Genomic DNA, 18,561 nt, shown 5'->3' on the forward strand with positions numbered 1-18,561 from the left:
CCCCCCCGGCCGCCCCCCTCCGGACCCCTCCTCCGCCCACCCCTTCCCCAACGAACGACCCCCTATCCTCTCGCCCTCTCTTCCTCGACCCTCCTTATCTCCCCCTCTCTCCTCTCTAAAGTTCCCTCGAGCACCCCTCCCCCTCTCAGCAGCCCTCCCTTCCCCCCTCGCGCCCCCTTCGCCTGAGGCGCCTCCATCCCTTCCCCATCGGCAGCCCCCCCCCTCGTAAACTCCTCCCTCCCCCGCGACTCCCCGTCCTCGCATACGGCAGCCCCCCCTCCACCCCACCCTCCCGACCCCCCCTCCTTCGGCGGTGTCCGTTGCGGAAATCAGTTTAAAAGGTATGATTTTTCTACTGAGCTTTAGAAATTTTAATTTTATTATTAATTATTGTTGAATTTGGTTAAAAACCCTAATTATGTTGAAAAATAAACGAGTTCAATTCTGAAAATCCTAACTTAATTAAATACATGTTAATTCATTTGAACAACACTAGTTATCATTATTGAGTTTTAAACACTTATAAACCCTAACTCATTTAAGTTTCATTCGTGCTATAAGTATGTGTGATTATTTAAGTTTGTGATGTGAAAATATGTGAAATAATTTTTTGTAAAAAATAGAGTGATATATAACACATTATAAATTTTTATAATGTGTTATAATCCAATTTAGGTGAATAAAAAAATAACGTTATCCCTAGACTTCCGTCCAATAATTACATCCAATTATTTGGACTTATAATATATGATATACGACTCAGATTTGGGTAGGAGACGAAGTTTTCTCCCAGAAATGAGCGTTTATTTTATATTATAGGAATAAAAAATTGGTACTGAAATTCGTAATTATTGGATCTGTCCTTCTCGGACGGGTTAGGAATATAGTAGTGCATACATCCAACTTTGTATACTTTGTATATTTTCATTCTTGAAAGTTTTGGCAGCACCTATTCGTTGTTCTCCGTGTACAATAAGCGTATGTTGTTCTGCGTTTCGGGTTATTACTGATACATATAATAACATCCGCACAGTGTACAGGGAGAACAGCGGGTAGGTGCTGCCAAAATTTTCAAGAAATGAAAATATACAAAGTATATGAAGTTGGATGTAAGCACTACTATATTCTTAATGGATAGAAGCCTTCCTATGACAGCCGCAAGATTAGTGTAATTAGTTTTTACGTATGTTTTATATATATTTTATGTAGATAAATATTCATATTGTTAAATGATATATGAACGTATGTTTGATGTGTGTTGAATGTATAAGAGTAATGGATGTATTAGTAGTTGTGAGACTAATCGTATTTAATATTTATATATAATTTACAGATGAGGATAATTCCTGACAAGTCATGGATAGATATCCCTAGGCATCGTAGATTTCACGACACACGATACAAGGAGGGATGTGAAGCCTTCATGCGTTATGCGGAAATGAATCCGAGAAATTTAAGAAGCGGTGCTATGTACTGTCCTTGTTGTAGGTGTAGGAATTTGAAGCTGCTGAATAGAAATGATATACGGATTCACCTAATAAAATCAGGTTTTGATGAGAAATATAAATACTGGAACTGGCATGGGGAAGGTATCACTGAAGATGAGGATCCAAATATGCATGTTGGTACGTCCGGTGGCCAACGAATTGATGACACAGAAACATTGTTGAATGATATTTTTCCTCGACCTACAAAATATGATGTTGATGATAATGTCGAGGATGATATTGGAGACAAAAGTGAAGATGATAACGAAGTTGAAGCCGAAGAGCTAGGAGGTGTCGCGAGTGTCGAAAATATTGATGATATGCATTCCTCCGCAGAAATAAAGCGATTAATGGAGCTACTAGAAGATAGTGAAAAGGACTTATATGAGGGATGTACCGAGTACTCCAGATTTTTATTTATGCTGAAACTCCTTCATATTAAGACACTTAGCGGTATGTCAGATAATTATTTTGAAATGCTTCTTGATTTGCTTCGGACTGTAATCCCTGGAGGAGAGAATAGCATACCCCAAACAACTTATCAAGCTGAGAAGATTGTCTCTGCTCTGGGTCTTGAGTATAATAAGATTGATGCATGTCCGAATGATTGTATTTTGTACCACAATGCCAATAAAGACCTTCAATAGTGTCCGACATGTGGAGTTTCTAGGTGGAAACAGCGCACAAATTCTTCAACAAGGATTACAACGGAGACAGGGATAACACAGAAGAAAATTCCAGTCAAAGTGCTTCGACATTTTCCATTGGCTCCTAGATTGCGAAGATTATACATGAACAAGGAAACGACAAAGAATATGAGGTGGCATAAGGATGATCGAGTAGACGATGGTAAATTGAGACATCCTGCTGATGCTTTAGCTTGGAAGCATGTTGATAAAATTTATCCTCGTTTTGCCGAAGATTGCAGAAATGTAAGACTGGGTCTATCAAGCGACGGATTCAATCCATTTGGGGTAATGAGCTCTGGCTGGTCTACGTGGCCAGTTGTATTAATGCCATATAATTTACCTCCATTGCTTTGTATGAAACAGCCGTTTATGATACTTTCATTACTGATACCCGGTAAGCATGCTCCGGGAAATGATATTGATGTCTACTTAGAGCCTCTAATTGATGAGCTAAAACAATTATGGTCTGAGGGTATTTTAGCATATGATGCCCATTTAAAAGAGTCGTTTAGATTACGTGCTATTCTACTATGGACGATTAATGATTTTCCAGCTTATGCTAATCTGTCAGGGTACTCTACGAAGGGCAAGTGTGCTTGTCCTGTATGTGGTCCAGAATTTGAAGCTATTCAATTACCACATAGCCGAAAGAGTTGTTATTGGTTTAATCGAAGGTGGTTGCCCTTGAGTCATAAGTACAGAAAATTATCAGCTAAGTTTGATGGTACAGTTGAGAAAAGAATGAAGCAGCATCAACTGACAGGTACTGAGATCGTTCAATTACTTGAGGGGTTTCCAAAAGTTGTGTTTGGGAAAAAACGCTATTCTAAATTTAACACGCTCGGAGTAAGAGATTACTTAAAGTTAAAAAAGCCATTGAAGCGTAAGCGAAAGGTCCGTAAAATGCAAGTTGAGGACGAAGCCCAAACATTACCTAGAGGATGGACTAAATTTAGTATCTTCTTTCAGCTACCTTACTGGCAGAATCTAAAAATCCGACACAACTTAGATGTTATGCATATTGAGAAAAATATATGTGATAACATAGTATCAACTCTCCTACAAGATGCAAACAAGTCGAAGGATGATCTACGGGCACGCCAAGATCTGACTGCTTTGAATATCCGAAATGATTTGCAAGCTCAAGACGTTGGCCTTAAAAAATTAAAGTTGCCTCCGTCTCGTGTTACAATGTCAAATGAGCAGATGCAACGAGTTTGTAAAATTCTCAAATCGGTAAAGTCGCCGGATGGTTACTCTGCTAACATTTCAAATAATGTCCAGGTGCAAGAGAGAAAACTCTTAGGTCTGAAGACACATGATTATCACGTTCTTCTCCATCAATTGCTCCCTGTTGCAATCCGTAACAATATGAACATAGGGTTGAAACCCGCCCACGTACTGGAGTTCGCTCAAACGCGAAGACTCGCCAGTCAAGGTGAGATCGCCCGATTCCAACACCAAGGCGTTCCACCCAACGCGCGCCAGAGAGAGCGCCCAAAAATCTCTCGTTAGCTTACCAGAGCGACTCTTCCGAGGCTGGGGGTTGTCACCAACCACCCGTAGAAGACCTCAGAGAATTCTTGACTCGCAAACGCACTATCCACGAGGCGAATCCTCAGTGCCACTGCGAGAGACTCATCCACACGGTCCTCGCCGATTGCCAATGCGTTGAAACGGCGAAACCTTCGGTGTTTGAGAGGCTTTCTCAACAATCCTCTCAACCAAGGCCCTCCCGTTGGAAGCGCCGTCACCAGAAAAGACGCGTTAATGACGACCCAGAACTCTCATCCGCCACGGTCAACATGACGGATAAGGGGAAGGCGGTACTCTCCGACTCGCTAGACTCGGACTCCATCTTAAGACCTAATACCCGGTTCGCTCGACGCCGGCAGGAAGGCATATTCCAGCGAACCCGTAGTCGCATGGGGGTAAGTATTGGGTTTGACTATTCCACCCTAGTACCTCCCTCCTGCGGCGAAGACGAGGTTAATTCGGCAGCGGCCACATCTCAGACCTCGCGCTCAAGTCAAGACGCGCAGGCGAGAGTGCACATGACCGGACTCGATACCGAGCAAACAATGGCCCAAAAGCTGGAGGAACAGCAGGCGACCATCGACTCTCTAAGAGAGATGATGGAGCAACTGCTGAACAAGAAGAAGAAGAAGAAGACCCAACGTGCCTTACCCCGGCAAACCAGGGACAAGGAGTGGGTACCTCCTCACCGTCCAGCGGCTGAGACGGAGGATGATCGACAGTCCGATTACTCCTCCAAAACATCGATAGGAACGTCGCACACCACGGACAGCACCCGCGACAAAAGATTCGACGAATTCCAGGACCAACTGAATGCGCTGAAGCTTCAGCAGAACATGAACAAGCTGGGGGTGGTACGTCCCTACCCTATCGAATAGGACACGGTCCCATACCCGGCGAAGTTCAAACCAATCAGTTTGGTGCAGTTTGATGGCAAGGGGTCACCCTCGCAACATATCTACTATTTCATGACGCAAACTGGGTTCCTAACCGGGAATGACGCCATTCTCACTCGACTGTTCATAGGTACCCTCAAGGGGGTGGCCTTTGAGTGGTTCCGCAAACTGGAGCCTGGCTCCATCAAGGCATGGGCCGACGTCGAAAAGCTCTTCCTCGCCCGCTTCTTCGACGACGACACGGAAGTGTCAATGGCCACTCTCCTTGCTGAGAAGCAACGGAAGTCGGAATCGGTCAATGACTTCGTGAAGAGATTTCGGAACCGATCAGTCCACTGTCGGGACCAAGTTTCCGAGGCGACACTGATTGAGATGTGCCGCAACAATCTGTCAATCCACATCCTGTCCAAAATAGGGGCAGTTGAAACCCGGACTTGGAAGGAACTTGTTCGCCAAGGCGAGCAAGTTGAAAATATGATCAAGAGGCTGGAGGCCGAAGAGCCACAGTCCAAAAAGGGAGCAGCAGAACCAGCGGCGCCAAAGAACCCTCCTCGATCGAAGGGAAAAGAGGCTATGGCCGTAGACTCTGCCGCGGCGCCAAAGTTCGTTCAAAAGCCGAAACCCAGACAATTTGAACCACGCCCCCAGCGGCAATATGATTTCAAAGAAGACCAGGTAGTGGCGACTCTCGACACTCTACTCAAGAGTGGGCGAATTAAGTTGCCAGAAGCCGCCAAACCGGAGGAAGCGGACAAAACCGGTGACCCAAGTTACTGTGCATATCACAGATTCCTTGGGCATCACACAACCAAGTGCTACGTCCTCAAGGACAAACTCCAGGCCCTCTACGACGCGGGGGTCTTGAAGAAAGAGAAGGTCCAAAAGCAAGTGACGGCGAACATGGTCACTTTGAGCTTTGGGACGGGTCTCCCGGAGGTTCAAGCTCCGGCGGGGATAATTCCTATCCCCAAGGCGGTTTTGAAGATCACTAACGACGATCCTCACAACCAGCGGGAAAAGGGTTTGGTTCCACAAACTCTGCCATCAGGGCAGGTGATGTGGGTCCATCCGGACCTCCTCGACGACGAGCAGTGGACCGCACAGCCTTCCAAGGAGGCTAAGAGAAAGCATTGCAACGTTGTCACCGCCATCCTGGATAGAGATGACGCGGCGATGACTGCCTTAACCGACTCTGAGGAAGACACCAACGTCTTCGCCACGAGAGCCGGAAAGGAGTTTGCGAAAGAATATCCCACGAGGGCGGAAAACCCGGCAGGACCTCCCGCGAGGCCAGCCGCAGCAGTCCCTCCCAATCCAGATGGACCAAGTTCAAGCCGCCAGCCTTACCGGTTCAACGTGCTCGCGCAACTGAAAAGCATCCCCGCACGAATCACCATGTACGACCTCCTCCGGTTATCTAGACCTACCCGGGAGGCCCTACAAGAGGCGTTGGCCGACGCAGAGGTGTTCTCGACCCATTTCACAAAAGAAACGGGAACCGAACAGGGCTGTACAACTTGCTGCCAAGTTTCAGAGAGACAGATCCCCTGCATCACTTTCACCCCCGAGGACATGCTCATCAAGAGCACGTCCCATGACCGGCCACTGTACTTCACAGGATACGTTGGCTCGGCGAAAGTGGATCGGATCCAGGTTGATCCGGGGTCCGCACTGAGCATCGTGCCCCTGAAGCTAATCAAACACTTGGGGATACCGTCGAAGCGCCTAGCCTCGACCTCGACTACCATCTTCGGCTTCAACGCCACGGGTACTCGCCCGCTCGGAAAAATCCGCCTGAAGTGTCGGATAGGCGACATGAAGACGGAGGTGACGTGCTACGTTATTGATGCCGAACCCTCCTACAACATACTCCTGGGACGTCCGTGGATTCACGGCAACCGGATCGTACCGTCCACACTACACCAGTGCTTGAAGTACGTGGACGATTACGAGCGGGTAAGAACAGTAGTGGCCGACAAACACCCCTTTAAGGGCATCGAGAACTACTTCGCGGATTCTCTGCTATACCAGGACCCCGACCAGCCACCAGTGGAAGAACTGGAGAGTGGCAATGAGGCGGATAGCGAACCTGAATACGGTGACAGCTTAATTCTGAACGACTTTGAGTCGATTGTAATTGGTTATGAGAGTCACCATGTAACTAACGCCGTTCAGGCAGAGAAGCTTATCATGAATGAGAAATCCGACCTTGCTTATTTGTCGTCTTGCTCCTCGTCCGAAGACGACGCACCTAATAACTCATGGTCGACACTCTACAGTGAGTCTTCTCTACACTTGCCGGTATGTTCGTCATACATCTTCAAGACGCGGCCGATCGAGCCATCGCGAGCTGTATTCGTCGTGCCAGCACGGAAGAGGTATCGAAAAGACATCATCTTCGGTCGAATCGATCGCCCCCTACGCACGCTATGGGACGAATCTGAGGACGAAGACCCAGCGCCCCAGTTCTCGCAATACAGTCGAGTGGCGAAACGCATAATGAGCAACATGGGGTACGACCTCACTCGCTTGGAGGGCCTGAATTACGGCCGAGGACGTAAGACGGTCATCAAACCCGCCTACGTCCCCAAAGGGAAGCCCTCAAATTACTTCAACAGGACTAGGAGAGGCTTAGGCTACTCCTCCTCCTCATCGGAGTGTTGTTTTTACGTCGACGAGGATTCCGATTACGCATGTTCAGGAGATCAGTCGTCAACAACCTCGGCCTGGGACTCCGACGTCAGCGTAAGGGATCTGTTCGATGGCCTTACAGTCAACATGGCCACAGTAGACCCCGCCGGAATGGCGGAGGACGAACAACTTCCACTTTACGACGAGACATGGGATCGCCATGTTAGCGCCCAGTGGAACAGTCGCTTCGAACAGCGCGAACCACCAACTGAAGACGAAGTCCTCCAGGTGAACATGGGTACTGAGGCGAATCCCAAACCCATATTCATCAGCGGCAGTCTGCCTCCTCAAGAAAAAGAGGATCTCATCGCCCTCATACGGGAATACATTGACGTTTTCGCCTGGAATTACGAGGATATGCCTGGTCTGGATCCGCGGGTCGCCACGCATCGCCTCAACATCAGCCCTGACGCCAAACCGATCAAACAACAGCAGAGGCGGTTTCGCCCCCAAATCATGGAGGTGATCGAATCTGAAGTAAAGAAGTTGATCGAATCCGGCTTCATCAGAGAGGAGCAACACCCCGACTTGGTGGCGAATATTGTTCCGGTCTTGAAGAAGAACGGCAAGATCCGCATTTGCATCGACTTTAGGAACCTCAACGTCGCATGCCCTAAAGACGAATTTCCTCTGCCCATCACGGATGTCATCATTGACAACACGTGCGGATTCGAGAGGATGTCCTTCATGGACGGCTTCTCGGGGTACAACCAGATCAAAATGCACCCCGAGGACGAGGATGTCCTTCATGGACGGCTTCTCGGGGTACAACCAGATCAAAATGCACCCCGAGGACGAGAAACACACTGCATTCAGAACTCCCATAGGGGTGTACTGCTATACCGTCATGCCTTTCGGACTCAAGAACACTGGCGCAATCTACCAACGCGCCATGAGCATGATCTTTCGAGATCATCTGCGAAAGACGGTCGAATGCTATGTGGACGACTTGGTCGTAAAGAGTCGCCATAAGGAGGATCACCTCCAAGACTTGAAGGCTATGTTCGAACTCATGAGGACTCATCAGCTCAAGATGAATCCTACCAAGTCATTCTTGGGGATGTCTAGCGGTAAATTCCTCGGTTTTGTCGTCACGACGAAAGGAATCCGGATTGATCCAGACAAGGTGGGCTATTCAAGAGCTCCAACCGCCCCGAAATCTTAAAGAACTGAGAGGCCTTCAAGGACGACTGGCTTATATCCGAAGATTCATCTCGAATCTCTCGGGCAAGTGCCAACCCTTCTCTAAGCTGATGAAGAAAGGTACCTCCTTCGTCTGGGATGAGCCATGCCAAAAGGCTTTTGAGGAGATCAAAGCTTATCTCTCAAATCCGCCTGTCCTTGCGGCGCCAATCTCAGGGAGGCCATTCCTCATATATATACGGGCTATGAAATACTCTCTGGGTGCCCTCTTGGCTCAGAACGATGATGCAAGCCACGAGCAGGGCATCTACTACCTGAGCAGAACCTTGCAGGGCGCCGAGCAACGGTACCCAATGGTCGAGAAAGAATGCCTAGCCTTGGTGTTCGCTATCCAAAAGATGCGGCACTACTTGGTTGGCCAAACCATCCATGTCATCTCCCGAATGAATCCCATTCGGGTCTTCATGACACAGCCCGTAGCATTGAACTGGCGCCTGGCCAGATGGGCGCTTCTGCTCTCTCAATACGACATCCATTTCATGCCGCAGAAATCAGTCAAGGGACAAGCCATCTGCGATCTCATGGCTAGTCACCCGCTGGGAGTGAAGACCGATCTATTCGAAGATCTGCCAGATGAACTTCCCGAAGCCAATATGACTTCGTCGCCGTTCTTCGACGGTGCGTCCCGCGCAGGCGCGAGCGGCTCTATTTCTGCAGGAGTGGGAGTGGCCCTCACCTCCCCGCATGGTCACGTGTTTCCCCGGGCCTTTTCCTTGACGGAACCATGTACCAACAACGTAGCCGAGTACAACGCGTTGCTCATAGGGCTCGAGTTAGCCAAAGAGCTCGGGATAAAGCATCTGGAGGCTTATGGCGACTCGCAACTCATTGTCAAACAAATGACTGGCGAATATGAAGTCAGGAATGAAGATCTTATCCCACTCCACAGAGCGGCCGTCAGACTAGTGGAGCTATTCGAGAGTTTCCGCATTGAACACATGCTCCGCTCAAGGAACACCCATGCGGATGCTCTCGCATCCTTGGCAGCTAACTTAGCCCAGCCTCTTGGAATGACCCAGCGGGTCGCTGTCGCCAGCCGAAAACTTTTTCGACCCAGAGACGTCCTAGAGTCGAACGCCACTCATCAAGTCTCGGATTAGCCAGATCAGGAAGACTGGCGTCTCCCGATCATCGATTATGTCCTATACGGCATATTGCCCGAGGACTCGAAAGAACGAGAGTCTATCCGACGACGTGCCTCGCGGTTCTACTACGATTCAACCACTAAAACATTGTATCGCAGGTCATACGACGGCTTGCTGCTTCGCTGTCTTTCAAAAGCGGAGGCGTAAGAAGCCGTACGCGAAGCACATGACGGCGTGTGCGGAGCTCATCAGCCCGGACCCAAACTTTGGGATCGCCTACAAAGGATGGGCTACTTATGGCCTGGGATGGTTACTGACGCAGTCGCTTATGCAAAGCGATGTTACGAATGCCAGATCCACGCCAACTACATACACCAGCCTCCTGAGGATCCACGCCAACTACATACACCAGCCAACTACATACAGTCGCTTATGTAATGCGCCTGCAGAGTCTTGGCTGGCAAGCACTTGGGCCCAACGACCGACACGTGGCACGAGCTTCGCCGGCAGTTGGTTCTCCAGCTGTTGTACAAACTTGCCACCTACCGAGTTTCGCCTACAGTTTAAACTCGCCAGGCAAATCGAGTCGGGTTTCCAACACAAGCCTTAAACTCGCCAGGCAAATCGAGTCGGGTTTCCAACACAAGCCCACCATCATACGGGTTTCGCCCGCGGTACGAACTCGCCAACAGTTGAGTTTAGCTCCCAAGCGAAACTCGCCGCGATCAAGTTTCGCTTGGAAACAGACTCGTCAATCAGCCGGGTTTCACCAGCAATTCGAATTCATCAAGAACCGAGTTTCAGCGCACGCGAACCTCATTGAGACTTTAAGACAGTACATTTGAACAAAGTTATGGTTTTTGCAATTGCGAAAGTCATAATGTTACGTTCAAAGAAACAAAACATGCACCCAGTGTTTTAAAACAATACATTTGAACAAAGTTATGACTTCATAAACAAACAAGTCATAAGCAAAATGTATTAACACAAATCATAAAACAAAGGTCTCAGTCAAATACGCTAAAAGTGGAGATCTGTTCTTTGACTGCCTCCACCCGACTCGCGTGGTCCGCCCGAGCTTTGTCCTCAGCAGCCCGCCGAATCCGGTCTTCGCGGCTCGACCTGGCGGCAGCATCCGCCTGACGCAAAGCTTGTAAGTGCCGAGTTTCCGCCTCAGCATTTTTACTGACCTTTATAACGTCAGACTGGAGCCCCTTCCACTTCGCCAATTCGGCCCTCAGGCGAGCCATGGTGCGGTTGAGGTCAATAATCTGCTCCTCTAGCGAGTGTTGTTGACCCACCCAAAAGTTGGTAACAGACTCCAAATCCGCTATTTCCTTAGAGCGGGTCTCCTGCTCCAGGGCGTCCTGACGCTGGACATGAGCCATGCAAGACTTCATGTTGGCCTCCGGACCTCCCCGTAGCAAGGTCTCTAACCTTATCATGTGTGGCTCCAAGAGACGGAGTTCACGCACGCAACGGGTAGCAAGCTGATTTTCACCCGTTCGCCGTAAATCAGCCACGCGGTTATAGAGGGACTGCCTGAAACTGTCGAAACTGCCCATGCCGAGTTCGACAAGAGAGATCGCCTGTCTCATAGCGCTCTCGAACTCTTCGATACGAGCCTGCCAGGACAAGGACTCGGAGGGAACAGGCCCTTGGCCCGGAGCGAGCGCCGTGATGGGCGGAATTTCGAGGCAAGGTTCGGCTCCCGGTTGAGGAGCGGGATCTGAGGCAGCGGGGGTCGCAGGATCCTCAGACTCGTCGTTCGAAATTAAGATAGGCTCGGCCGCATATTCTTCAGCGACCGGCTCTTCCCCTCGATCTGTAAAATGCGACAATAACACAGAAAGGAGCCAATGAAAGAATACCTACTAAGTTCACGCAAAAATAGAAGCAGGGAGGTACCTTCAGCCGCGGCAGCCTCAGCAACGCCTGAAGAAGACGGCTCCTTCCTCTTCTTGGAAACGCCATTAGGAGAAGGAAGAAAGGGGAAATTCGGGCTTATGAGGGAAGATGATGAAGAGGCTGTAGATCCTCTTAATAGAGAGTAGGGGCGTTAAATACCCTACGAGCCCTAGACGGTTATTTAATATTCGATTAGACCGTTCGGGGCTAAAGCAGTTGAAGGGTAAGGACGAACAAGATCTGACGGTTCACGACCACGATCTGCAACAACGGCCCGAATCGGGCGCAAGGGACGAAGAGGCCCACTACCTCGCATTTAATGCGAAACGGCTAGCCCATGTCTCCTTAACCGGCATACACGTGGGTTAACACGTGGCCCACCAAAAGCGGAACCCGGTCAGAGCCAGGTTTGCCGTTAACTCCTGCAAATCTGCCTGCGAGCAAAATTCGCCTACAGATGAAGTAAACTTGCAGCAGAAACTCACCGACAAGAATTCCTCTACAGTTGAGGTTCTCTTACGGTTAAATTCTGACCAATGCGTGATTGCAAAATTGGAGCACACACACAAGTGACAATAGGCCAAAAACAAAAGGGATAAATTCATTCATGAAAAAGAAGTCCTATTACAAGCGGAAAATTAAAGGCGAATTACAGGGATTTCAATCTCAGTTCCGCCTCACGAATTTCTTCAGCATGGCGGAGCTCAAGCCTCCTTAGGACCTCTCGACGAATGTCTTCTTCTGTGCACGAGATCAAGTCTTGAATGGTCTCCCTGACATCCTTGAGAGCTCGATCCTTCTCCTCAACAGAATCAGTGGTCAATCGCCGGCGGGACTTAACGGCCTCCAACTCTTTTGCCACGTGATCACGAGCCTTCTCTTGAACGGCCAGGGCAGCCTGTGCTTCGGCTACAACCTGTTTCAGCCTCTCTACTTCGAAGGAGAGTCGGGAGAACTGGTTATCAACCGTTTCTTCCTCGCGGGCTACCCGTGCATCCTCGGCTCTGACCTGCTCCGACTCTGCGGATAACTTCAACTCTAGCGTCATGTTCTCGTTCAGGCGGCGATCACGATCTGCCAGAGATACTCGAACTTCGCGGGAGGCGAGATCAACAAGAGTGGAACCTTCTGCACGAAGAGCGAGCAGCTGCCGGACAGCACCCTCCACTTCGTTCAGACGCTGAAAATAGGGCCTCGCCGCGGTAGCACCGAGCCTCTTACGCAAGAAGGACGCGTCGTATTCAAGAACCTCCTTGAATTCTTCGAAGGAGTAATTCTCCTCCAAGACCAACCGGGTGCAGTGGGCCAAAGTATCCTCGAAATTCGCCAGAGCTCGCTCCACCTGCGTTTTTCGCCAGCGTTCCAAGGGAGAGAGGGCGACCTCCTCCGTCGTGGACGAAATCACGGTCGAGGTACCTATAGCCATAACCGTAGGGGTGGTAACGGGCACCACCGGAGCCGGTGCGACCAATGACGCCCTCGGTGCAGTGGTCACAACGTCAACGGCCGCCGCCGACGAAGAAATGGTCATCTGCAGAGTAGGAGCCTCCCGTTGAAGCAGAGACCCTCGCACCGATGAACAACCCCCAGACGACTCTTCCGCAGGAGCAGGAGATCCCCCTATTTGGCCAGGCGCGTCCTCAAGAGCCTAATCCTCTTCCTCGCTGGATAATGCCTCGTGAACCGAGACATTGTCATCCTCCTCAGATGAGCGATTCGCCCAAGAGTGAGCACCCTCCTCACCTACGACTTCACGGTTAGGGTCAACTACAAATGCACGGAAAGAGGTTAACGGAGACCCCTCGAAAGGGACCCTACTAACGGTCGGGTACGGAAGGAAAAGTAATACTAAAACACACGCTTACCTGAGCCGGTGGGCCCCTCCTCGTCTCCAGCCTCCCCTTCTTCGTCGGAAGGAATGGAGATCACCTTCTCAATCGCGCCTGCATAGGTCCGATACCAATGTCAAAAGGTATGAGATCATCGTTGCGATCAAAGACGCTATTGCAAAAGAAAAATTACCTCCTGATGCGGACACAGAAGCCGCTGGAGCTCCCGTCTCCGCCGCTCGGACGGTTTCCGCCATCTCATCACGACGGACCTTCTTAGCCGCCTCCGCTCGGGAACTCTCGGCCCCTGCCTCCCGCTGACGCTTCGAGAGAAGCGAGCTACTCGGAGACAGAAGCGGCGCCCCCATTTGTCCGATTGTCGGACTCCGGACTGGAGCTCGAACCTCGGGAGCCTCAGATTCGTCCAAACCAGCATCAGAACCCTCGGTATCCTCAACTGGATCCTCCGAGAACAACTCCCTAGCAGTTTGATGGCCCCTTCGCCCAGAAAAACGGAGAGAGCCCCTGGTAGGACGATCGCGTTCCGCCAGGCAGGAATTCTGGAACCAGAAATTAGCAGGATTAGCACTAGCACCCCGATACCAGCGGCAGTATAAGAGCGTGTGGTGTAAATCGCGGTCCTTCGCGGGCAACTCAAAGCGAGCCTGGGTGCCTCCAGCATGGGTCCAGAACCATCCCCGAGCTCCGTCAACTAGTCCTCCTTCGAAGTTTAGGTGGGGGTTGGCATTACCCACATACAATTGATCGTACCCAAACTGGCGGGCGAACCTGCAGGGGATGTATGGCTCGAGATAGCATGTAGGGCCCGTCCTCAGAATGTGATACCCCGGTCGGATATTCACCAACCAGCGAAAGGCACCACGAGTAAGGACCGTGTAGTGATCCGCTGTCGGAGCATCCCTGAGAGATTCTCCATATCCGCCCCCGCTGAAATAAGGGAAGAAGCGGCGGAAATTATAATGCCCGAAGTGGGAGAGCGTCTTCCTGGCATCCGGGATGTCCTTGCATTTCCAAGAGCACCTCTCCAAGCGCTGGACGAAGGGGACAAACTTATCGCCCTGAGGCGCCGCCGGGGCGCTCATCAAACATTCGTAGTGGTATACGAACCACGCCATCAAGTAGGTGTACGGTAGCCCCACCCTAGGATTGGAAGTTTTGATAACTACTCCTTCCCCCTCATCAAGGACCGACACACGGCAGAATTGGGCCGTCAGAGTGCGGAGCCCCCGGTGAATGCACGCTATCGTCGCCGATACCAGGGAATAAGACTTCCCGTGAGCTAGGCAAACCGCCGGATACACGACCTCCACAGGAAGAGCCTCAAAGGAATGAGTGGGGATTACACACCTCTTCAGCCATAGCATGAGGTACCCCGCGAGCAGCGCCTTCCCCGAAATAAGAAACTTCGCCTGATGATGGAATGAGTGAAAGACCGTACCAGACTTAAACCCGCCCTCGTCGCGGTCAAGAGTCATGGTGCTTCCTTCTTTAACTGTCCTCGCCTCCACTTCGGGCTGGTCGCACGCGCCTAACGGGAGAGCGGGCTTTCCCTTGACATCGTTCCCCGGGAACAGATAATCAGCCCAATTCTTATGGCTGATCCCCGGGGTCTTCTTCTTCTTCCCCTTATGATCCGAGGCCCCTAAGGTACTAAGGCATATGTGGTAGTGGCAGAGTAACTCCCACAGAGTTTCAACCACCAAAGGGGAATGGTTCGACAGCTGATCAATCTCATCTTGATCGGGGACGTACTCCTCGTAAGGAAAGTCTCCCAGAGGCAGCCCCGACACGTCGTGCATCTCGTGAGGGGTGATACCAAGTTCACCATTGGGGGTGAAAAATGTGCCGCTTTCCGCGCAATACAGTTCCAGGATACTATGGAACTGAGAAGCGTTGATCCGCAAGCCGTGTCGAGTGGCTTCGATGGCCACATACAGCTCTGTGCCCTTGAGATCAGCATTTTCGGCCAGAACATAGTCGGTGATCTTGGACCACCACGTGTCGCTGCCGGGTGCAGAATAGACCCACCCCGGGGCCCTAAAGTCTTTCGGGGGAAAGTTCCTACCAGCTCGAAAGAAGCGGTGACGGAAGGTCTCCGCCACCGCTGTCGACTCCCCCACGGGCGGTTCAGTGGACATTAAGCCAGGGCGCAGGCCCGTCGTGCGCTTGCATGAACTCTCCACTCCATACCCAGCCGTAGAGCCCGTACAGACGCCACAAGTGACCCCGTCCTGAGAAGGGGTCAAATCCCAGTTCATCGTCCGAGGAATGGCGAAGGACCGCAGCTCGACGATCGAAAACCCTCTCGACATGCTGGGGAGGTAATAATAAGCCCCCTCTACCGTGCGGAACCACCGGCTCTCTTTGAGCAACAGGGCGGAAGGGTCGGCCATAGCGTCGCCGAACAAAAATTGAGGCTTCGGCAGCTCTGCCCTGTTCTCATCTGTCAGCGCCGTGTTGGTCGTCAACTCGCGTAATGTCAAGTGATGACCATCCGTGACTCTCTGTACCAGACCATGCGGCTTATCAGCGGTGAATACGGGCACTGGAGCCAAAGAAGGAAATCGAGAAGGTGCCGTATAACTCGTAGCCCCGGCGTGACCAATTGCCACACCCTCCGGGAAAGCCTCATCAGAAAAGGTCGCTGCAACAAGAAATGAAGAGTCAATCGAGACAAAATCCGCTGTAGGGGCAAAATCGCCCATCAAACAGAGAAGGGCGAAATCGCCTATCGAAAGGGGGAACCCATTTCGAACGAGGTCTATCCGTACAGACTATACTCCCCTCTAATGGGAAAGGGCCGAACTCGCCTTACAAAAAGGGAGTTCGCCTCCTTCCCACTGAAGGATTCGCCTGCAGGGACAGTACTCATCCTCTAAAGGCAAAATAGGGCAAACTTTGCCCCAAATCGGGGAAATGAGTAACACTCATCTCCCTAAAATCCGACGCCTAAGACTTACAAAAGTTCGTCCAAACGAACCCATCAACATACCTGGGCGCGACTCCAGAGCACCGGCAGGCATGCCGGCGGAGAGACGGTCGGAGTAACGTCCGGGGCCTGCACCCCTCACCTTGCACCTCTTAGATTTCGGAGCCATTGTAGGATGAAGCAGGAATTCTTTCCTTGGAGGTTCCTTTCAAGATTTGAGGGCACGGTAACTCCCAATGGAGGAAATTGGCTGATTTAGAAGGGCGGAGTTATCCACGTGGCCATGATTGCCCTCGTAAGGCGAAAACCCTAACGGACAGGAGACGTGGCCACGATCAAATTCGACGGCTCAGATCACCCTCGGTATATCGAAAGAACCGAGGTTGGCGGTTGCATCCGACGGTTGAGTTCGAAAACCACGACCACGATGCGTCGCGGGGCGAAACGCACGAAGATCGTGTTGTCAAGTCACGATCGCCACGACCTGATGAGACCACGCCGCCTTAGCTGGGAAGCACAAAGCCCTATCAGCAGACACGTGGCTCATCTCCCGTCAGATCTGGGCCTGCCTCAAAAAAGGAAGAGATCTCACCTACGAGTACTTAACCCGACTAGCCCGATTCAAACGGTGATCGGTAAAGGCACATCAAACCCGTTGATAGCTGAGGATTTGCTAAAAATCCTAAAAGAAATCAAGTGCGCTTATTTTGCCGAAAATTTCTTCATTCAAAGTATTCCAGACCACACGCGAGCCGGTTTAGGTCTGAAAACTTTGAAGGGGGTCTTGTAGACGGTAAAAAATACCTCTATAGGCTTATAGGAAATTCGCCTGCGAGAAGAGCTCGCACGCTCGGTTCTCTGGCATGGGCCTAAATCGCATAGACATCGGATATGCTTGATTCTAGGTTCGCCTTACGGTCGGCTCGCCAGCACGAGTTAAGATCGATTAGGATGGCGGAAGTTCGCCTTTCACTCAACTCGCCTGCCCGAGTCCAGAGTCGAATCCGCCAGCAAACCCCAAGACCGTCAGTACAGCTGGGTATCCGCTACCCCACGTGCTGAGATGGACCTTCCCATCCCTCTCAACCCGAAGGGAGAGAGCACAGTACCCCAGGACCGTCAAACGGCCGCTCGCAGTGTGCACAGCGCGAAGGACTGGACAGGTGTCGAGTCAACCTGAGCATTCATAAATGCGACTCACCTCGGTTGTCTGAGCCAAGAGCTGGATCCGCCGGCACTCGGCAAGCTGGCTAGACCCACTCGAGTACTGTGCACCTACTTCACCGCCTCTCCTGATTGGAAAGGAGAAAGCACCGCGCTCAAAGCACGCCGGGCGGTCACGCACAGTACGAGTGATCGGACAGACACTTCATCGATCTGCGAACTCATAAATGCGGTTCATTAATGCTGGTCAAATCCACTCGGATAGCAGTCGTTCGTTGCCTCATATACAAGAATGGGCCTTCCCATCGTAGGTGAGAGGACATAAAGCACAATCCCTGGAATGACCATTCATGGTATCGAGGAGCAGCTAGACGTCTCTGAAGAAGATGTGGTCACATCCCACAATTCAAGGAGGAGTCAAGCTGTCCTTCTTCCATTTAAAAGCCCCTTCTAGCATACTGGAGGAGAAGTCGCAAAACTTAGAGAAAAGAGTTGAGACCAAGCTCTCTGCATAATCTTTGCATTGCAGCATCACTGTTTAGCTCCGAGCTCCGATCGCCGGCGAACTAAGCAGAATCGAACTCTATTGCCCCGAGCTTCTACTGCGCACTGAAGCTCTCCAGCAACCTCAAGGGAAGCAGACTCGACACGAGCATCGAGCGAAGCGTCCTATAGCCACCTAAAGTCCCCACACAAAACAAAGAGGGCTTTCCCTCTGCTTCTGTTGTAATCATTTGATTCGTTAGTTTGTAATAAGCTTTCTTATAAATACAAACAAACACTCCCTGTTTTCGAGAAATCAAATATTCACCCTACATAATGTCATATAATTTACCTCCATTGCTTTGTATGAAACAGCCGTTTATGATACTTTCATTACTGATACCCGGTAAGCATGCTCCGGGAAATGATATTGATGTCTACTTAGAGCCTCTAATTAATGAGCTAAAACAATTATGGTCTAAGGGTATTTTAGCATATGATGCCTATTTAAAAGAGTCGTTTAGATTACGTGATATTCTACTATGGACGATTAATGATTTTCCAGCTTATGCTAATCTGTCAGGGTACTCTACGAAGGGCAAGTGTGCTTGTCCTGTATGTGGTCCAGAATTTGAAGCTA

The sequence above is a fragment of the Asparagus officinalis genome, chromosome 5, assembly GCF_001876935.1.
Source record: "Asparagus officinalis chromosome 5, Aspof.V1, whole genome shotgun sequence".
NCBI lineage: Eukaryota > Viridiplantae > Streptophyta > Magnoliopsida > Asparagales > Asparagaceae > Asparagus > Asparagus officinalis.